The sequence below is a fragment of the Papio anubis genome, chromosome 5 (genome assembly GCF_008728515.1).
Source record: "Papio anubis isolate 15944 chromosome 5, Panubis1.0, whole genome shotgun sequence".
Lineage (NCBI taxonomy): Eukaryota > Metazoa > Chordata > Mammalia > Primates > Cercopithecidae > Papio > Papio anubis.
This window is the reverse complement of record NC_044980.1, coordinates 129,817,584-129,836,565: the sequence shown is the minus strand read 5'-3', so window position 1 is coordinate 129,836,565 and position 18,982 is coordinate 129,817,584. Positions and strand designations below refer to the sequence as shown.

At 43.7% G+C, this 18,982-nt stretch overlaps 1 protein-coding gene across 2 annotated transcripts in view; it reads left to right on the top strand.

Moving 5' to 3' along the window:
* The window catches only part of SPOCK1 (SPARC (osteonectin), cwcv and kazal like domains proteoglycan 1), a 524,236-nt gene that overhangs the window by 366,078 nt on the left and 139,176 nt on the right, over positions 1–18,982 (top strand). The window lies entirely within an intron of this gene.

Sequence of the window (18,982 nt, the reverse complement as noted above, 5' to 3'; positions counted from 1 at the left end):
GCAATGGCATGATATTAGCTCATGGCAAGCTCCGCTTCCTGGGTTCACGCCATTCTCCTGCCTCAGCCTCCCGAGTAGCTGGGACTACAGGCACCCGCTACCACGCCTGGCTAATTTTTTATATTTTTTAGTAGAGACAGGGTTTCATCATGTTAGCCAGGATGGTCTCGATCTCCTGACCTCGTGATCCTCCCGTCTTGGCCTCCCAAAGTGCTGGGGTTACAGGCATGAGCCACCGCGCCCGGCCGGAGATAATTTTTAGTATACAGGTAGACCAGAGCCTGTGTGGCCTCAAAAGATGTCATCTTTTTTTAATTTATTTTTTTGAGATGGAGTCTTGCTCTATTGCCCAGGCTGGAGTGCAGTGGCATGATCTTGGCTCACTGCAACCTCCACCTCCTGGGTTCAGGAGATTCCCCTGCCTCAGCCTCCCAAGTAGCTGGAACTACAGGCATGTGCCACCATGCCTGGCTAATTTTTGTATTTTTAGTAAAGGTGGGGTTTCACCATGTTGGCCAGGATGGTCTCGATCTCCTGACCTCGTGATCCGCCGCCTCAACCTCCCACAGTGCTGGGATTACAGGCGTGAGCCACCACGTTCAGCCGATATCATCTTCTTTTATAAAAGTTATGAGATTGAACTTTCCCACTTTTACTTCATTTTAATTTTTCTTTAATCACTTTCCTTCTCCTTTGTTATTAATAAATCCACTGTCACTTACTTGCTGTTCTGCCAAAACTCATCAAGATCCAAACCCAGAGGTTTTCAGTTTAGACATTTTATATCAGATTAATCCAACCAATGAACCGTGGAAAACATTCTTTATGGATATGAGCCACCACAGTAGGACCCATCTGGGGCACTGACCTTGTGGGTTCTGGGCCGGAAAATGGACTTAGGATGATTTAGATGGACATTCCAGGCTATCTTCAGAAGGACTTTTGTTTTAAATAGAATGTTCTCAAGCTAATGTTCTGTCTTTAATGTTCCTCATGGAGAGAGGGTACACAGGGCAGGCCCTCTGTACACAGAGGGACAGGAGAGATGAAAGTTAATTAGTTTGGGGACCTTGGCACCTTTCCAAGGCACTCTTTTAAATGAGGTTTTTCATGCATATGCATTGAACCCAATGTTGCTGTGTTGCCAAGTAATGAGAAGTTCTTCTCTCAGCCTGCCTTGTCCATTGATGCATCCACAGCTGGAGGTGCTGTGGTGTCATGCTTCCCAGTGAACTTCAAGTCCAGCTTGGGAATGGTGACATTGACCTGAAGGAAAGGAGGAGACCTGGCTCAAACTTTCCATTGTTGTGAGGAATTCCCAAGTGGACAGCAAAGTGACAGGGGACCCTCTGGCCTGGAGCTAGATTCCTTTTCTTGGCAGGCACCAGGGGAGGGCATCTCTGAATATGGTGACAGTGATGAAATGCTTTAGAGCTTGAGTCCTTCCTGTAGTTGCTTCAGCAGGACTAGCTCAGAAAACTGCTCACGTGCATGCTCTGGTGATGCTGGGTTATGGGTCATTATTTCAGATCCCACTAAGTTGAAGTTTGTCATAATTTCTTTATTCAACAAATATTTATGAGTGCCTTCCATTTGCCAGACACTGTGTTATATGTTTGGAGTTTTGTGGTGAGTGGGCATGGTCTACCCATGTGGAGATTAAAGTCTGTTGAAAGAGACAGATGAAAAAAAATTAAATATCTAATAAACTGTGATAAGATTAAGGAGGATAAGAGTGGAGTGGTTTAAGAATCACTGCCTCTGCAGGGGGCAAAGGTAAAACCACCTTTGGAAAGATTATGACAGCGAGGGAGGTCTAGCATGGGTGACTCCCTCTTGCCTCTAGCTTCACAGGCTGGCTGTCTTCGCTTGGTCCTGGACACAGGTCAAACCAACCATGGGAAAAATTTAGTTTATAGTTAAACTTTGAAAGAAGGATGACGGGGGAAAGAGTAGAGGGGAAGTTCCCTCTTTAAAATGATCCCTTTCCTTGCTCGGGGACCAAAACCACCTTTGTGAGTCTAATGAAAAGCCACAAGATTAGGATTACGGGAGGGGTCTGAATTCGGCTAACATGTAGGTATAGCTAAACAATAACCAGCCATTGTCTACCAGCTTACCTTTCTCTAATCCCTTGCTGCTCAGGAGTCACGTGACCAGAGGTCACAAGATTTGTGACTTTCCCTATTCTATCTATTGCTCCTATAGGTAACACCACTATTGTAGAACCTAAGATTGATCTTTTGAGATATTTTTCAGATCTGCGCATGCAAGCATCTGACTGACTCCACCTGGACCTGGGACTCATGACTCAACCGGTCCTGTGGCCTCTACCCTGAGGAGGACTGAATGCATGGGAACCGTTTTTCACAGCCCTATGATTTTATCCCCCATCAATCAGTGGCACCCATTCCCTAGGCCCCTGCCCACCCGATTATCCATAAAATCCCTAGTCTCTGAATTCTCAGGGAGGCTGATTTGAGCAAGAAAACTCCTGTCCGACCACTTGGCTAGCTCCGCATTAAACTCTTTCTCTTCTGTAATATCACAGTCTCGGTGAACTGGTTTTTCCTGTGTAGCAGGCAAGAAGAACCTATCAGGCAACTACAAAGGGGTAGGTGCCAGCAAGGCAGAGAGGAGGGGAAGTGTTCTCAGTGGAGGGAACAGCCTCTGCAAAGGCCCTGAGTCAGGGAAGAAGAGAAGGAGCTTGATGTCCAAAAGAAAGTGAGAAAGGGGAGGCCTGTGCTGCAGGAAAGAGGTGACTAAGGGCGTGTGGATACCTGAGGCTGGAAAGAAAGGCAGGGCTAGATTCTGCAATACCTTGAAGACCATGAGGACATGTGCAGCTCTCAGACCAGGTATGATGGGATGTTTTGTGTGACTTTCAGTTGGAGAGTGATAGAATTGTGTGGTTTAGGGTGGACTGTATTTCCTTAAATTCTTATTCTTTAAAGCAGACTTTTGTCCCACATGAGAGAATCTAGAGGGTTAGATTCGTACCACATGAGAGAATCTAGAGGGTGTGCATTAAAAATCCTAAAGATATCCTGATTGAGCTTGTAGACTAGTAGAGGAGGTTAAGAATGTGAATGTGTGTAATCTAATCTAGAAGATAGAAAATCCCATGAAATAAATTGGAAGTTCTAAGAAGGAAGCAAGCACTTCCAGCTGCAGTTGGGGTTGAGGGAGGGGTGAACTCAGATAAGGAGCATTACTTAGTAGTGTTTATTAGTATTTACTAGTGTTTAAGAGCATATGAGGACACTGGCTCAGACCCACTGGGACATGCTTAATGTTGACACCTGTTAAATGGCAGAGCTGGGGGACCAGGGCCGTGCTGCCCCAAACCCATCTTCTGTGTAAGAGCCACTCTGCCCTCAAGCTGCTTCCTGCACCAAAGCTCCGTTTCCTTCTAAAATGATTACTTGAAACTCTACATTGTGGTATTTTTATAAGGAAAGCAGTGAGCTTAGTATCAGTACATAGTAGGCACCCAATAAATTTAGTCTTTCATCTGAACCTCTAGTTCCTCAGGAAACAAATCAGATGGAGGAACAATCCTTACTAACCTCACAGAGGTTTTCAGGCTCATATGTGCAAAGGGCCCTGCTATTTTTAATGTTCTGGGTGGTGTCAGTTGTTATCTTAGTCCATTTGGGTTGCTATAACAGGACACTATAGACTGGGTGGCTTATAAACAAATTTATTTCTTACAGTTCTGGAGGCTCGAAAATCCAAGATCAAGGTACTGTCAGATTCTATGTCTGGTGAGAACCTACTTCCTGTTTTGTAGACAGCTGTCTTTTTGCTGTGTTTTCACATGACAGAAGAATCCAGGAATATCTCTGGGGCCTCTGCTATGAGGTCACCAATGCTATTCATGAGAGCTCCACTCTCATGACCTAATTACTTTCCAAAGGTTCCACTTCCAAATATCCTCACATTGGGGATTAGGTTTCAACATAGTAATTTTGGGGAGATGCAAACATTGTCCATAGCATTCTTCTTCTGACCCCCACTAAATTCATGTCCCTTTCACATGCAAAATATATTCATTCTATCTCAATAACCTTAAAAGTCTTAATTCATTCCAACATCAACTTTAAAGTCTGAAGTCCAAACTCTCATCTGAATATCATCTAAATCCAATAGGAATGAGATTCAAGATACTGTTCATCCCGAGGCAAATTGCTCTCCAGCTGTCAACCTGTGAAACCAACATGCTATGTGGTTCCAAAATATAATGGTGGGATAGGTGTAGGATTACCATCCCAAAAGGGAGAAATAGAAAAGAAGAAAGGGATAACGGGCCCCAAGTAAGTCAAAACTTCAAAAGGGCAAATAGTAGTAAACCTTAACTACTTAATCTTAAATAAAAGATTATTGAAGAATAATCTTTTGTGACTTGATATTCTGCCCTTCAGGTCCACTGGGCAGAGTTCCTCCCTTCCAGACCCACTGGGGTAGGGGTACTGCCTTCCAGGCCCACTGGAATGAGAGTCTCACCTTCTGTACCCATTGAGATAACTGTGTTGTCCCCACAGCTTGCCAGGCAGGGGTTGGGCCCCTGATGGCTCCAGGTAGCCCTGTCGCCCTGTAATGTCTCTGGTTCTTGCAACCATAGCTCCCTTGGGCTGGAATCATCCACTGGTAGCTCTGCTGGTGTGGAGCTGTTGGAGTAGGTGGGTGTTGCCCAAATGGGGTCTTTCTGAATGGGGTCTTTCTGTGGTGGCCTCGTAGTACTCACTGTGGCTCTTGTACTTGGGGCCTGTGATGGGTAGAGCAGCCCTGATGATTTCTGAATTGCTCTTTCCTTGTCTTTGATGATAGCTCTTGGCTTTTGTTTAGGTCACTGACTAATCTCACCATTGTGCTGAATAGTGCCTGGCTTGTGTTGAGAGGACTGACCCATACTGATCTCCTTTATACATTGTCACTTTATCAGACCCTTAGCATTCTCTCCAGAACATGTTTTCTCATTCTTTACAACATGAATAGGCCGAGAGCTTTCTAAATCCTTAAGTTCTGCCTCCCTGTTGATGAACAATCTCATCTTTGAGTCATTTTACTAAAAGCAATCAGAAGGAGCCAGGCCACTTCTTGAACACTGTGCTTAGATATTTCCTCAGCCAAATATCCGGTTTAATTGCTTGCAAGTTCTACCTTCCACAGACACTAGGAGATGAATACAATTCAGCCAAGTTTCTTCCACTTTCTAACAAAGGTGGCCTTTCTTCTTCTTTTTTTTTTTTTGAGATGGAGTTTCACTCTTGTTGCCCAGGCTGGAGTGCAGTGGTGCGATCTCAGCTCACTGCAGCCTCCGCCTCCCAGGTTCAAGTGATTCTCCTGCCTCAGCCTCCTGAGTAGCTTAGATTACAGGCATGCAACACCATGACCAGCTCATTTTGTATTTTTAATAGAGATGGGGTTTCTCCATGTCTGTCAGGCTGGTCTCGAACTCCCGACCTCCACCCACCTTGGCCTGCCAAAGTTCTGGGATTACAGGTGTGAGCCACTGCGCCTGACCACCTGTAGTTTCTAGTAATATATCCCTCATTTATGCCTGAGTCCTCATCAGAGTAACCTTTGCTATCTTAGTATGTTTGTGTTGCTGTAAAGGAATACCTGAGGTTGGGTAATTTATAAAGAAAAGAGATATATTTGGCTCATGGTTCTGCAGGCTGTACAAGAAGCATGGTGCAGCATCTGCTTCTGATGAGGACTTCAGGAAGTGTCCACTCATGGTGGAAGGCAAAGGGGAGCAGCATCACATGGCAAGAGTGAAAGCAAGAGAGAAAGTGGAGGGAGGTCCCAGGCTCTTTTTAACAATTATTTCTCATGGACATGAAAAAAGCAAGAACTCACCACTCACTCATTACAGTGAGAATGGCACCCAGCCAGCCATTCATGAGGGATTTGCTCCATGACCCAACACCTTCCATTAGGCTCCACCTGCAACATTGGGGATCAAACTTCAACATGAGATTTGGGGGGGACAGATATTCAAACTATATTACTGTCCAATTTCTACCAATATTCTGTTCAGGATTACTTAGGTATTCTCTAAGGTGATCAAAGCTTTCTCTACAGGTCTCTCCTTTTCTTTCTGGGCGCTCACCAGAATAGCCATAAAGATCCTTTCATGACAATATAGGTTCTTTCCAGCATGCACATTCAGACTCTTTCAGCCTCTGTCCATTGCCCTGTTTCAAAGCTGCTTTTCGTTTTTAGGCACTTGTCACTGCAGCACCCCACTTCTCAGTACCAATTTTTCATCTTATCGTGTTTAGGGCTGCTATGCAAAAATACCAGAAACTGACTGATAAACAACAGAAATTTATTTCTCATAGTTCTGAAGGCTAGGAAGTTCCAGGTCAAGGCACTGGCAGACTCTGTGTCTGGTGAAGTCCCTTTTTACTAGGACATTTTTTCACTGTGTCCTCACATTGTGGGAACAGCTAGCCAGCTCTCTGTGGTCTCTTTTATAAGGGTACTAATCCCTTTGTGAGAGGTGAGTTAATGACTTAATCACCCCCCGCAAAGGCCCCACCTCCTAATACCATCACCTTAGGGGTTAGGATTTTGATATACAGATTTTTGGGGAGACACAAACATTTGATCTACAGCAGTTGTTGCTTTTCTCTACTGGCTGAACGAATACTCCATTGCTTGTTTTGCTCTTACCACTCACTTACAATGCCCAGATTCCCTCTAGAGTATCAGCCCTAGCAGGGTATGACTAGTTCACTCTTGTATCCCTTGTGCCTAGCTCAGGCCTTGGCACACTGCAGGTGTTCATGGCATATTTAATGGATGAATGAATAAGTTAAATCAAGAAAGGACCTGGGGGTGCAGGGCCAGGCTGGTGCACTTAATGGAAGCTGTGTTAGGTCAGCCAAGTTGCAAAGTGATGCTTAGAGTAAGAGTTAGGGCTGTTAATACCATTGAGAGAAGTGAGTATATCCTATTTCCTTTTGTTTGCTGCATAGAACCTATCACATTCCTGGGTACACGGAAAATACTCCGAGTGTGTCTATGAAACTCCCCAGGGAAACTGGAGGTAATGTGTCAATCTGCTGTGAAAGTGGCCCTGTTCTTGAGAAAGAGCAACATACCTAGACTCTGCACCCTGCCCAACCTGGTAGCCTGCTTATTTAGGGCCTCATCTCTTTGCCTTCCTCTCTCTGTGCCAAGTGACTACACACATCTAAAGTCAACTCTCCTCTGCAGCTGCAGGCTTGGCCTTAGTGGCGAGAGGATGCCATCCATCTCATTGGCCCCGGGAGTCTCTCAGAGCTGCAGTTCCGTGTTCTTCAGAGTGCTGCAGAATGGCCTTGGTTCTGCCTCAAGGAAGTAAAACAGGAGAGAGACGGGTATTGAGTGTCCACGCTGCTGACCGTCTCAGTGAGGGCCTGCATGGCTCTTCACTGCTCCTGAGCCCCGAGGCTCTTCCATGCCTGGCCTAGGTGTATCCTTAAGGACTGCCTCAGCCATGAGGCTTGTAGTCTCCAGAATCTCTTCTCTCTGAGGTCTGATTCCTCTCCCCTTGGTCCACAGGATTCACCCATGTTGCCCTTCAGAATAGGAGGCAGCAAGGCTGCCTGAGGCCCGTGTTGCCCACACAGCCAGAAATAAGCCTGGGGAAGCAGCAGGCGGCATCCTCATGGGTTCACTTTCTGTCCTGGGGAGAAGCAGAGAAGAGGGGCTTGGTGGTGAGCTGTTCAACCCTGAGAGGGGCTCAGACCCACAGCTGCTGCTCTCTGCCATGTGGGAGCCCAGGATACACCTACAAACTAATTGAAATATGCTGCAAACTAATTGAAATGTGTGATTTCCCTCCAGTCTACCTGGTCTCCAACTTGAGCAGTTTCTCCTTGCACCATTTTCTTCATCTTGTGTTACGTGGGAAAGTTGGCTTGTTGCTCTTTATGGTTCTGTGATTACCTACAGATCTTTGGTGGTATTTCCAAATCCTTTGCATCGGAGCGGTTCTCAGAGCAATACCTGGTGGGAATAGGCAGAGCGGAGTCTTGGGGTCATGAAGTCGTGCTCCTTCAGGGTGCTGACATTGGGGATGCAAATTGGTGTCACATTTCCGGTGGGTATCTTGACCTCCTTGATTCTTTGATTCCACTTTGGTGGATCTATCTCAAGGAAGTAAATAGACATTCACACACAGGTTTATATACAGGGATGTTCAGTGTGATTCAGGATGTTCAGTGATGACAAGGTGAAATAAATGGAAACATCCCCTTCCTCTAGGTGATTTCTGCTTGAACTCTGGCAGTATTGGGAGCCTCCCTACCAACTTTCTGAGGCAGCTTTCCTGTGTGGACTGCTCTTCTGTGATGTTTGAGTTATCTTCCTTAGGTCGAGTCAAAAGGCTTTTTCTTGATAACTTCAACACAGTCCAGGTAGAATCGGTTCTATCTGGTTCTGCTGTGGAACAGCATTGGGACACATTGGCTTACCACTCCCTGTGCTGACACAGTTTTGAGCATCTTGTCTCTACGTGAGGGGCAGTTGAGTACCCAGCTGTATTGCCCAAAGTGGCCAGTGATAAACGGCTATGTATGAGTGGCTGGGAATACAGGGCAAATGTGTGTGGAGGTGGAGGCTATCTGAGACCTTCTCAGAGAGGGCTGCTACTTGAGTTCACCCTTGGGAAGGGATGGGGCATTCTGGCAGAAGACAAGTGTTGGAGAAAACACAAGGCCTGGGGAGCTAGCCAGAGTTCTTGACTACCAATCCAGAGAATGTCCTACCAGCGAGGGCCACATAGGAGAGAAGGAGCTTCTCTGGGGCTCTGTCTACTCTCCTCCGACACTGACTGTGAAAAAACTTCTGAAGCAGGGGATAAGTAATGGTGTGCATCTGGCTGTACCAGCCTCCTGTAGCAGTTTTGTGAATGACCCACCACTAATGTCTTATGGGGAATGGTGTTCAGCCTAAGCTCCTCAAATGCCATGTCTCGATCAGGATCTAGCCTGTCTCTGTGTCTGTCCTGGCATCATGTCCCTGAAGACACTTCTGCTTCATTCTACTGACTTGCTCCTTCTTAAGGGAGATCACACCCAGCCCTCCCAGGACAGGGGGCTTTGCTGCTGGTGACCAGAAAACAATTACAGGTGTTTTCTCTCCTATGGGCACATCCCATGATAATTAACTGCCCTCAAGGAATGTAAGCAAGTGTTTTCCAAGATTAGAACAGTGAAGCTGACAGTGGAATTACATATGCTTGCGCCAGCCTTTGTATGCACACCTGAGCCTACAATTAGCTGGAATCTGTGCTTCCCCAGCTGGTCTGGCTCCTCATGTGAAGAAGCAGGATTATGAATGCTCAGGACGGAGATACCAAATGAAGTTCTCAGCCCTGGGTTTGCTTGATGAATATTTGCTTTTTTCCAATTAGTGTGTCCATTGCTAAAGATTTCCTCTAAGGTCTCAGGGATAGAGATGCACCTCTCTTTACTGGGCCAATGAAAAAAGAAAAGCAGCAAAACAATACATCAAACCCAAATGCCAAAGGTCAGTGGACAAAAGGAACAATTTCTTTTCTGACCCTTGTTAGTAAGAAATGGATTTTTAAAACAGAGTACATCACTGTTATCCTAAGGGAATAAAAAAAAGCTCAACTGTTCATTTACATTTCCCTAATAGCTTGCAATTAAACTGCTGCTTGGCACTTTTCCTTAGCAAAGCAGAATTTTAGTCAGAGCCTGAGAGTGCCTCTGTGTGTGTGTGTGTGCGCGCGTGTGCGTGCGTGTAAACTGCTTTTGTGTGCAGGTCCCAGGGGCCTTGCTTGTTCAACAACTGAACTTTGAGGTAAAACCCCACTGGTGTCTGCCTTACAGACACCCTTAGTGTTACTGGCTGTGCTCTGTCACTTTCTTAATGGCAAGTGCAGACTGCAGTCTCATCCCAGTTAGTGGACTTTACCTGGTCATATCACCCTGTTAGTCTTCATGATCTGGTCAGGAAACACGGAGGATATTGTGAGTTTAATGCTGGAAGTAGGTTTGACTAGTATCCTTGAACATTATATATTTTTATATATATATATACACACACACACACATATAATACATTATATAATAACATAGTATTATATATTACATATAATAACATACTAATAATTATATATAACAATTATATATCATATATATTTGAAACCAAATATTTATATAATATAATAATAGGGATAATAAGGATATTAGTATTTCTATTTTATATATGTATATAAAATACATATATATACACACACATGTATATGATGTCCAGGAATACTAGTATCCCTATTTTATAAATATATATATGAAATTAAATATATAATATATAATTATATATAGTATATAATTAAAGTCACTATATGTAATATAGAATAATGTTATATGTAATATAGAATATATTATATATAATATATAATAGTACATATTATATATTTAAATATATGATATAAAAATGTGGTTTCACTTATAGGGAAACGTTGATTCAAGTAATGTTCCAAAATGTGTGAACCACCAGAGATGTGGATTGTGATCTGGCAAGTTCATTTTCTTCTTACTGTTTTCCCATTGGCCACATAATTTGCTCCTGGCATATTTAAATATAGCCTGGCTCATGGGATTCCTGAAATTAATAGCAAATGTCTTGCCATATAAATATTTTGTTGGAAAAGTTAGCAGTCTGTGATCTTTAATGTCTCAAAATAAGAATAAGAACAAAAATAGTTAAGGTAACACCTTTTCTGAGTAAATTTAGCTGTTCAGAGAAATTAAATATCATTATGCTTAATAATCATCCCATTTAGTGTATGTTATGGTACGTACATTTAATGCAGTGCTAGCAGTATCTTTGAATTTGTTGCTCAATTTCTGGCACATTATAGGTAATTAATAAGTGTTTGTTGAAAAAGTAAAGACTTTGTAGAATCCTAACACATTTGGAATGTTTATACCTTCAGCTTTGATAGCTTTGCTTAAACAGGTCCTCAAAATATTAAGGTGGAAATTTAATTCAGATAGGATTGATCTCATCTCTTCATCTCCACTGAACTTTTGAGGACAGTCAGGAAGCTTTTATCTAGGTGAACTCCTTTCTTCAGCCTCCTTCCTGCACTTGGGAGATCTTTCTTTGATTGTGACAACGTTGGTTTCTTTAAGCATTGCTATAGAAATGTGAGACTGGCGGACAGGTGTGAGTCCAGCAGCGTATGTGTCTTCAGAAATTCTGAAAATGCATTTCCTTTTTAGATTTTGAACGATTTAGATCAGCAATACACGGTCGTAAGAGAACTGAGCAACAGAAAGGCATATAGAGTAACAAAGCAGCAGTTCTGTTTCATGTCCTCAATCCTACTTTACTTGAGGGTGTGTTACACATTTGGTGTGTGCCTCTTTACTCATTTTCAATTTATTTGCACCTACACATAAAGTGTTTTTGGAAATTCTCATTTGCGGCTGTTTAGTCCTCTCTCATCTATGAAAACTAGATTCTCCTCAGCTGCCTTGGCCATTATGCAGTCCAGGTGAGAGGTACATCATGGAGTCCCAAGTTGAAATGAACCACAGTCTAGAGTTCGACATTCGGGTACACCAGAGAGATGTTCATGCTTTTGGAATTGCATGCATACCAGATACGTATCCTTCTGGTGGGCCTGATTCTGCTCTAAGACTTTTAAAATGTGCACTTTTCCTAGGAGTTTTGAAGGTGCTTGAGAAACCTGGCTTGGGGCTGGTTTGGGAAGCATGCCCTGGGATGATGGCTCTCTACTTCTTCTGGGGCCTGCTTGTCTCTCCTGATATGAGCAAGTCTTGACCTGGATGTGTGGAGACCCTGACTCTCGTTATCTGGGCCAGGCAAGATGGGAGGAAGCACATAAATGTGTTGGCATTCCTGTGGTTGACCTCCCAGCTTGAATCAATGGATGCCCTCCACCCTGATGCTGGGGGTTCATCTTGTGAGTATGGGTCCTTCCCATCGCCCCAGGTCTGCTTTCCCATGAAATCTCCCCAACTCACCCCTTCCCTAAGATTCTAATGCTCTTCCTTGATTTTTCTCCCTCTTGGGAATGTTGGGAGGAGGAGATGGACAGATCACATAAAGGGCTTGAAAGAATGCCTGGTACATTACAGGAGCTGGACACATGTTATGTGAACTATTATGGGTAATAGTAACAGCGTTAGCAGCAGCGGCATAATAAGGCCGCAATAAATGTTTAGCTGCTGTTATTTTTATTATTACATATTTGTCCTTTTAAATTTCAAGTTTCTGTAAACAGCAAGTCTTTTGCACCATTGCCTGCCCAGTAGCACTTGGGATACCCTCAGGCGCACAGGAGTCACTCTCTTCAGTTCTCTTTGCCTTATTAGGAAAATTGGACTCTTTGGACATGATCTCGTGTCTGGGATCTTCTTCATTTGGAACAGGAGGGAGACATGTGAGCCCACATACCCCACGATGAAAAATATCTCTCGTGGGAATCTCTTTCATTTGTAAATGACACAGGCCATTATGCTCTTCCTGTATAATTTTATGACTTAGCATAATGACTCAAATAACCCTAACAACAGAGGAATTACAGCATCATTTTATATGACAGATTATTTCAATGGTTAACATGTTTTTCATTTCAATTAACATTCATTATTTTGTCTCTGGTTCAAAATAGCCACTATGTTAACTATCTGCTTTAGAAGCAATTAGTTTTGATTTGGCAAACAAATTCAGTATTATTTCTGAATAGGAAATTTGATAGTAACATGAAAGTAAAATGCATGTAATCCTTCTGTGCCAGGAAACACTCTTATTGGAGAGGGATCGTTCTCTGGTGGGTTCTTCATCCCTTTGAGCTGACAGGTCTCTGTCTTAGAGATGTGATAAGAGAACAAAGACAGGAGAGAAAAGAAGGTCCAGTTACTAGGACTGGTTATGTAAGCCTCATTTTTTCCCATCTGTAAAATGGGGTTATTAATAGCATTTACCCTCAGAGTAGTTGCTATGCGTGAGGAATCAGGGAGATGCGTTCAGGGCAATTAGACCAGCATGTAGTAGCCACATGAAACAAGTGGAGTGCTGCTGCTGGTCTTCACTATCTGGAATTGCTTTACTCCTTCAGCAGCTGTTCATATGCAGAGCAAAAACAGTTTTATCTAAAGTTATACAAACATGGTAGATGGCAGAGTGTACTGAGTAAAATGAATGGCCCTCCTTCAGTGACTGAAAGAAAAAGTCAGCAATTCTCATGTTTTTAGCAGCTACTTTCCCCATTATTAAAATATTTTTGACACAGATTGTTGAATTTCATTCAGCAGGATTATGTCAGGAAATTTACACCTGTACATGTATTTATTGCTAAAAAAAATTACTCTGTCTTGCCACCTGCTTGCTGTGGGGCCTGGCTGTGGTCCCATTATGCCATGGTCAAGTGAAAGGCTGGGTCACATTGATGTCATCAAGGACTCCCTTGGTGTCACCTGTGGGGGAGGTAGCAGGGTGTGGGTTGGTGAGGGTGGGGATATCTCAGTGGGGTCCAGTCTAAAGCAAGAGTGGGAAACACTGAGGTATAGAGTTGAAGGTTAAGGTTGATATTCCCAGGAACCAGGACAGGAGCACCTTGAAGAGAGGGTTTATGACGTGGGCAGTCCGTCTTGCTTGTAGCTGTTGCCATCTTAAAAGAGTGTGCTTATAGTTCTGTCAGCCACTCATGGAGAGTTGTTCTTGTGAATAAGATGAATGTGAATAGATTTGTTTCAATAGTATATTTTATAAAAATCCTCTGAGTGGGGTTCCAAAGAATTGTTTCATAGCAAAGTAAGTCTTCAATTTGACAATGTCAATATGTGATTCTGGGCAGTACTGTTAACTTGTTAGAGGATCCAATTGTTATGTTAATTGAGTACTACCCAATAATGCTGGATGACAGTTTCCAGTGTTTGAATTTTTGCTCTAGGCTGCATGTCTTTATAAATACTACTAAACTTAGTATTTCTTGCTTGTATAAAAAAACACATAAAATATTGTGAGAAATATAGAAAAACATGATTTCAGCATTCTGATTTATCATTCCTGAATCCTGAAGATTAATATCTGCTGACAATTTGGAACCACATCATCAGAGGCCCTCACGCAGCTTTGGAAACTGTCTGACTTCTAGACAGAAGAGTGTGGGAATCCTTAGTCCGCTGATGCACAGGGGAGCTCCCTCCACCCATTTCTCAGTTGTTTCTAGAGTTTTGTGGGGTTTTTTGCTGAATGTTTTTTTTTTCATAGTCTGAATCAGGATTTCTGGAAACAAGAGCCTGTTGAATTCTTGTTGCTTAAAATAACACACCATTTTTGTCTTTGCCATAGTGCTAACATTTTCCAGAAATAAAAGGAGAACGTTCTAAAGGTCCAAAACAATATGTTCACTTATTGACTGAGTAGGATCATGTGCCAAGTATTGCCCATATTTCTAAGTATGGAAGCACCAACATGATTAAGGCCCAGTCACCTCCCTTAAGGAGTACATAGTATATTGAGGAAGAAAGACACCAAAAGAACTTTCACGTTGTAGTGAATGCCACAGTTGGGACTGAACAGGTTATAATGTTGGAAAAACAATATCATGGTTAACTACTTGGGATGAAGTTTACAGGGTCAGCAAGACTTCACAGAAAGCAATGGATTTGAAGCTTGAACAAGGAATAGACATTGTTATGCAGATGAAAAATAATTGTCCAGTCGTATAGACTTGAATTTGCATGACACGTGGAAGAGACACTTAAGTGTTAGATATGGCTGGCTGGAGATAGAACTTAATAGGACTGCATGGTAGGGAAAACTGGTGTGAGCAGGAAGAGGGAGGTATCCAGCATGGGCTTCCCAGGCTTTTAGCCTGGGTGTGCCCCATGTCCTGTTGGAATAATAATAACCTCTTAACCTTTTGTCAAGTTAAATCAAGGTGCTTGCTTGGAAATTAGAGAGCCCAATCAGAAGTGGTCACAAGGCTTTGATGGAGTGGGAGTGCAGCCAACCTGCCTGTGGAGGGGCCTAGGAGGCTTTCTGAGGAACTGATATTTTAGGCAAGCGGCGGAGAAAGGTGGATGAGGGGAGAAATGTGGGTCAAGGAAAACCCACATGATGGCACATAGGAAAGAGCTGGCTCTGGGAAACAGCTGAGAGTGGCTGGAGCAAAAATTGGTGTTGGTCGTGGTTAGTGTGCATGTGTTTGTTGGGGAGGGGAGACAGAATTTTGTTCTTGTTGCCCAGGCTGGAGTGCAGTGGCATGATCTTGGCTCACTGCAACCTCCGCCTGCCGGGTTCAAGTGATTCTCCTGTCTCAGCCTCCCGAGTAGCTGGGATTACAGGCGCCCACCACCACACCCAGCTAATTTTTTGTATTTTTAGTAGAGACGGGGTTTCACTGTGTTGGCCAGGCTGGTCTCGAACTCCTGACCTCAGGCGATCCACCCGCCTCAGCCTCCCAAAGTGCTAGGATTTTAGGCGTGAGCCACTGTACCCAGCTGAAGATGGCGGTGTTAAGCATGAGAATCACATGATCAGATTTGTACCTAACAATCATTCCTCTGCTTCACAAACATAATGCTGGGAATTTGAGTATACTTTTAAAAAAAGATGGAGAATACACAGTTGAACAAAAAGGAATAAGAAATGCCAGTGATCTATTGATTATCTGTCTTCTTGCCATCGTGGAGGGCTTGAGGGTTGGAATTTTGTGTGTGGTGCCATCAGCCTGCAGGAGATGTGGCTGCCCCTTGGTACCAGCTGGGCTGGGGTAGATTTAGGGTTCGCTGGCCAATGAGAAGGCTGGCAGAACCTGCCGCTCAGACTAAATTGTTGTGTCACCCCAACTGACAAATAACTGTGACATTGGGCATAGCAATCTCATCAAGATACCTTCATTGGATTTCACTCTTCATTGACTCAAGAATGGAAATATCTCGAGTTAAAAATCTTAGTCCCTTGCCTTGACTGGGTTAGTTATTTTTTATGATTTGCACTGAATTGTGGGGATTAAAATACACAATAGCCAGGGAAGTTCAACTTCCTTGGGCTCACATATACTTGTACATAACTTTACATACTTGGCCTCTGGAAAGAGACTTCAGAATCATGTGCCATCTCCACTAGAGTCCTACCTTGTGGAGGTAAGCAACAGCTGAGTTTGCCCCCATCTAACAGGTATTCTTGTTTCATTAGAATTGAGAGCATTCAGAATGGCTTGGCCTTTGTGCCCAGAGCCCCCAGGGTGTCCTAGGAGAAGTCAAAGATGGTTTTACCTGGGCATAATTCATAACCACCTGATATCAAGTACATCCAGCTTGCTCCTCTGCAGGTATAGAGCCAGGAGCAATGTTTCAAAGGAGTATTATTTATAAAACTGAAGCATGGTAATGAAAGTACAGATGCCAAAACAGGGGATGAAAATAGTCCCAGACTGATGCAGGTTTCCTGAACAACTTCCATTCAACAAATATAGATAATGTAACTTTGCCCTATTTCTCGGTGACACTGGGAAAGTCACTTCCTCTCTGTGTCTCTGGTTCCTTACCTAGAAAATAAAGTTGTTGAAGGAGAGTAGTTTTAAGGTGTTTTCTGGTTCTGACATTCTGTGATTTTGCGATTAACTATTGAGATACCACTGCAGTGGTCAGCACATAGGGACCCCCTCCCCACCACCCCACAGGGATAGCATTCGGGATGCACCAGGCCCTCTGATAGGCACCAATCAGCCTCACCTCCTTGCCTCCCCTTAATGAATTTACTTTAATGGTGAAGTTCAGGTCCAGTGATAAAGATGATTTGTCATTAACTGGTGATTGATAGCTGGTTCCATCTTTTCTTCAAAGCCATTGGTTCAGTGTTTACGTCTTCCTCCCCTGACTTTGACTAAGCTCCCTCAGGCTTTTTTTCCTCTAGGGCATCATTGTACATGGTTATGTCTGCTGCAGCAAAGCTGCCCACTCTTTGGACTTTATAGCCCTTTTCTGGGAACTCATAACAAGAATTGCTTCAGCTGTAGACATGCACACTGGGGACTGACCCAGGGGCAGGGCTGCCAGATGCCAGAACTTATTTCTGCATTTGCTGATTCATTATCAGTGTCAGACAATCTGCTGTGTGAATGACGATAAATGTCTGGTGTTCTGCTGAAGGAATCATGTACCCTAAGATTAACCCTATGCTGACAGCCCGCTCATTCTCCACAAGGAGTCCCACCCGCCATCCCTTTACCAGTAGCCTAGAACAAATCCTGAAAGAGTAACGTATGTTTGACGAAGGATAATAGGAAACCTCATGTCCGTGTAATTTATAAATGGAAATAATAGACTTTAAAAAATCCCAGAGGGCAAAGCCAAGGTGAGCAGCAGCTGTGAAAACAGTGAGGTGTTGGAGAGACGACCCCAAATGACACACATATGGGTGCCCTCAAAGAATTTTCAAGCTGGTAATCTAGGTTGGGCTGAGATGCGCTAAAGAAGAGAGACACATCCCTGGACACTCTCTACAGCTGCGTGGATGCCATCCCAAGTCTAGCTACTGATCAGCCCCGTGACTTCAGGCAAGACTCTGGCTCTCATCGAGTTTCCGTTTTCCCCACTAGTAAGACAAGCAAGTTGAACAAGCAAGGTGATTTCAAGGGACACGCATAAGACTTTCTTCTCTGGTTCTGTAGTTAGACAGGCTCAGCCCTGTAGCCTGCCCAGCCTAGGATCTCTGGGGGGCCCCACGTGCTGTGCTGTGGGTACCTGTTGATCCTCTCTGATATCACCTTCAAAGGTTGTTCCCCAAACAGACCTTTTTCCTCCTCCTGCCTGCCCCAAATTGCTAGAGTACCTTTGAATTAGAATAAGAACCAAATTAACGGTGCTCTTGGCTTCATGCATCTTTCTTTCTTGCTTACTTTCCTTCATTTGGAAGAGGGTAGGTTACCCTAGATACCAAACCTGAATTCCTGAGGACTGGAGATTCATTCCACACCTGGTAGAAAATATTTCCTTCTTCCGCTTCCATGAATTTTTTTGAAAATAAAATGCTGTTTCAAGCCTGGGGACTGAGGATTAATCACATTTCTATGGTTTGGTAATTTCATCCTCCATGTGGGGGCAAGTAATAATTGTAGTAATGGCTACCATTTTGACTGCTTCCTATTTTGCAGGCACTCTGCTGAGTACTTCAGGTACATCAGCTCATTTAATCTTTATAACATCCACTTGAAGTCAATTCTATTTTCCTTCATTTTACTAATGAGGAAACTGAGATTTGTGCCATTAAATACCTTGCCAAGGTCGCACTGTGAGTGAATGACAGAGCTGAGATTTGAACTTGTACTTTCTGACTCCAGAGCCCAAGCTCTAACCATCATGCAGGAAGGCCAGTGCCAAACATTTCAAAGGCACAGTAATTGCCTGATTGATGGGCCATCCAGAGACCGGTATCCTTCAACCAAAACTCGGCCCCAGGCCCTGGGAGTCGCTCCAAGTGGTTTGCTGGGAGAATAGCTTTGGCTAAGAGAGGAAGGGTGGCAGTAACTGCAGGCCTTTATTTCAGTGGTTTATGATATAGTGATGGGGTTCCTTCCGTGGACATAAGCCATCCTAATAGCATCATTTATCATTATGACAAAGGTTAGAATCGGGGGAAACTTGAGCTGGAATGAAAGAGTAGAATTCTGATTATTTTAACAGTTGAAAGTGACATCACCTCAGAGCCTCTATCAAATGGCAAATTGGAAGCTGGACTGAAATTACTTTAAAATATATCCAGAGATAGTTTTCTACAGCTGTGATAAAGTCTTTCAGTTGTGTTCGGAGGTGTGCTTTTGTCTAAAGCACTCATTGAGATGCCTGTGCGTCATCCACACAAAAGGCTGCCTGTGAGCCCCAGGAGAGTCTCAGACTTTGGGGTGCTGTTCTCTGGGCATCTGTGATATGCCACATATGGTATTGGGGCTGATTAAGCCATATTCCCTCACTTG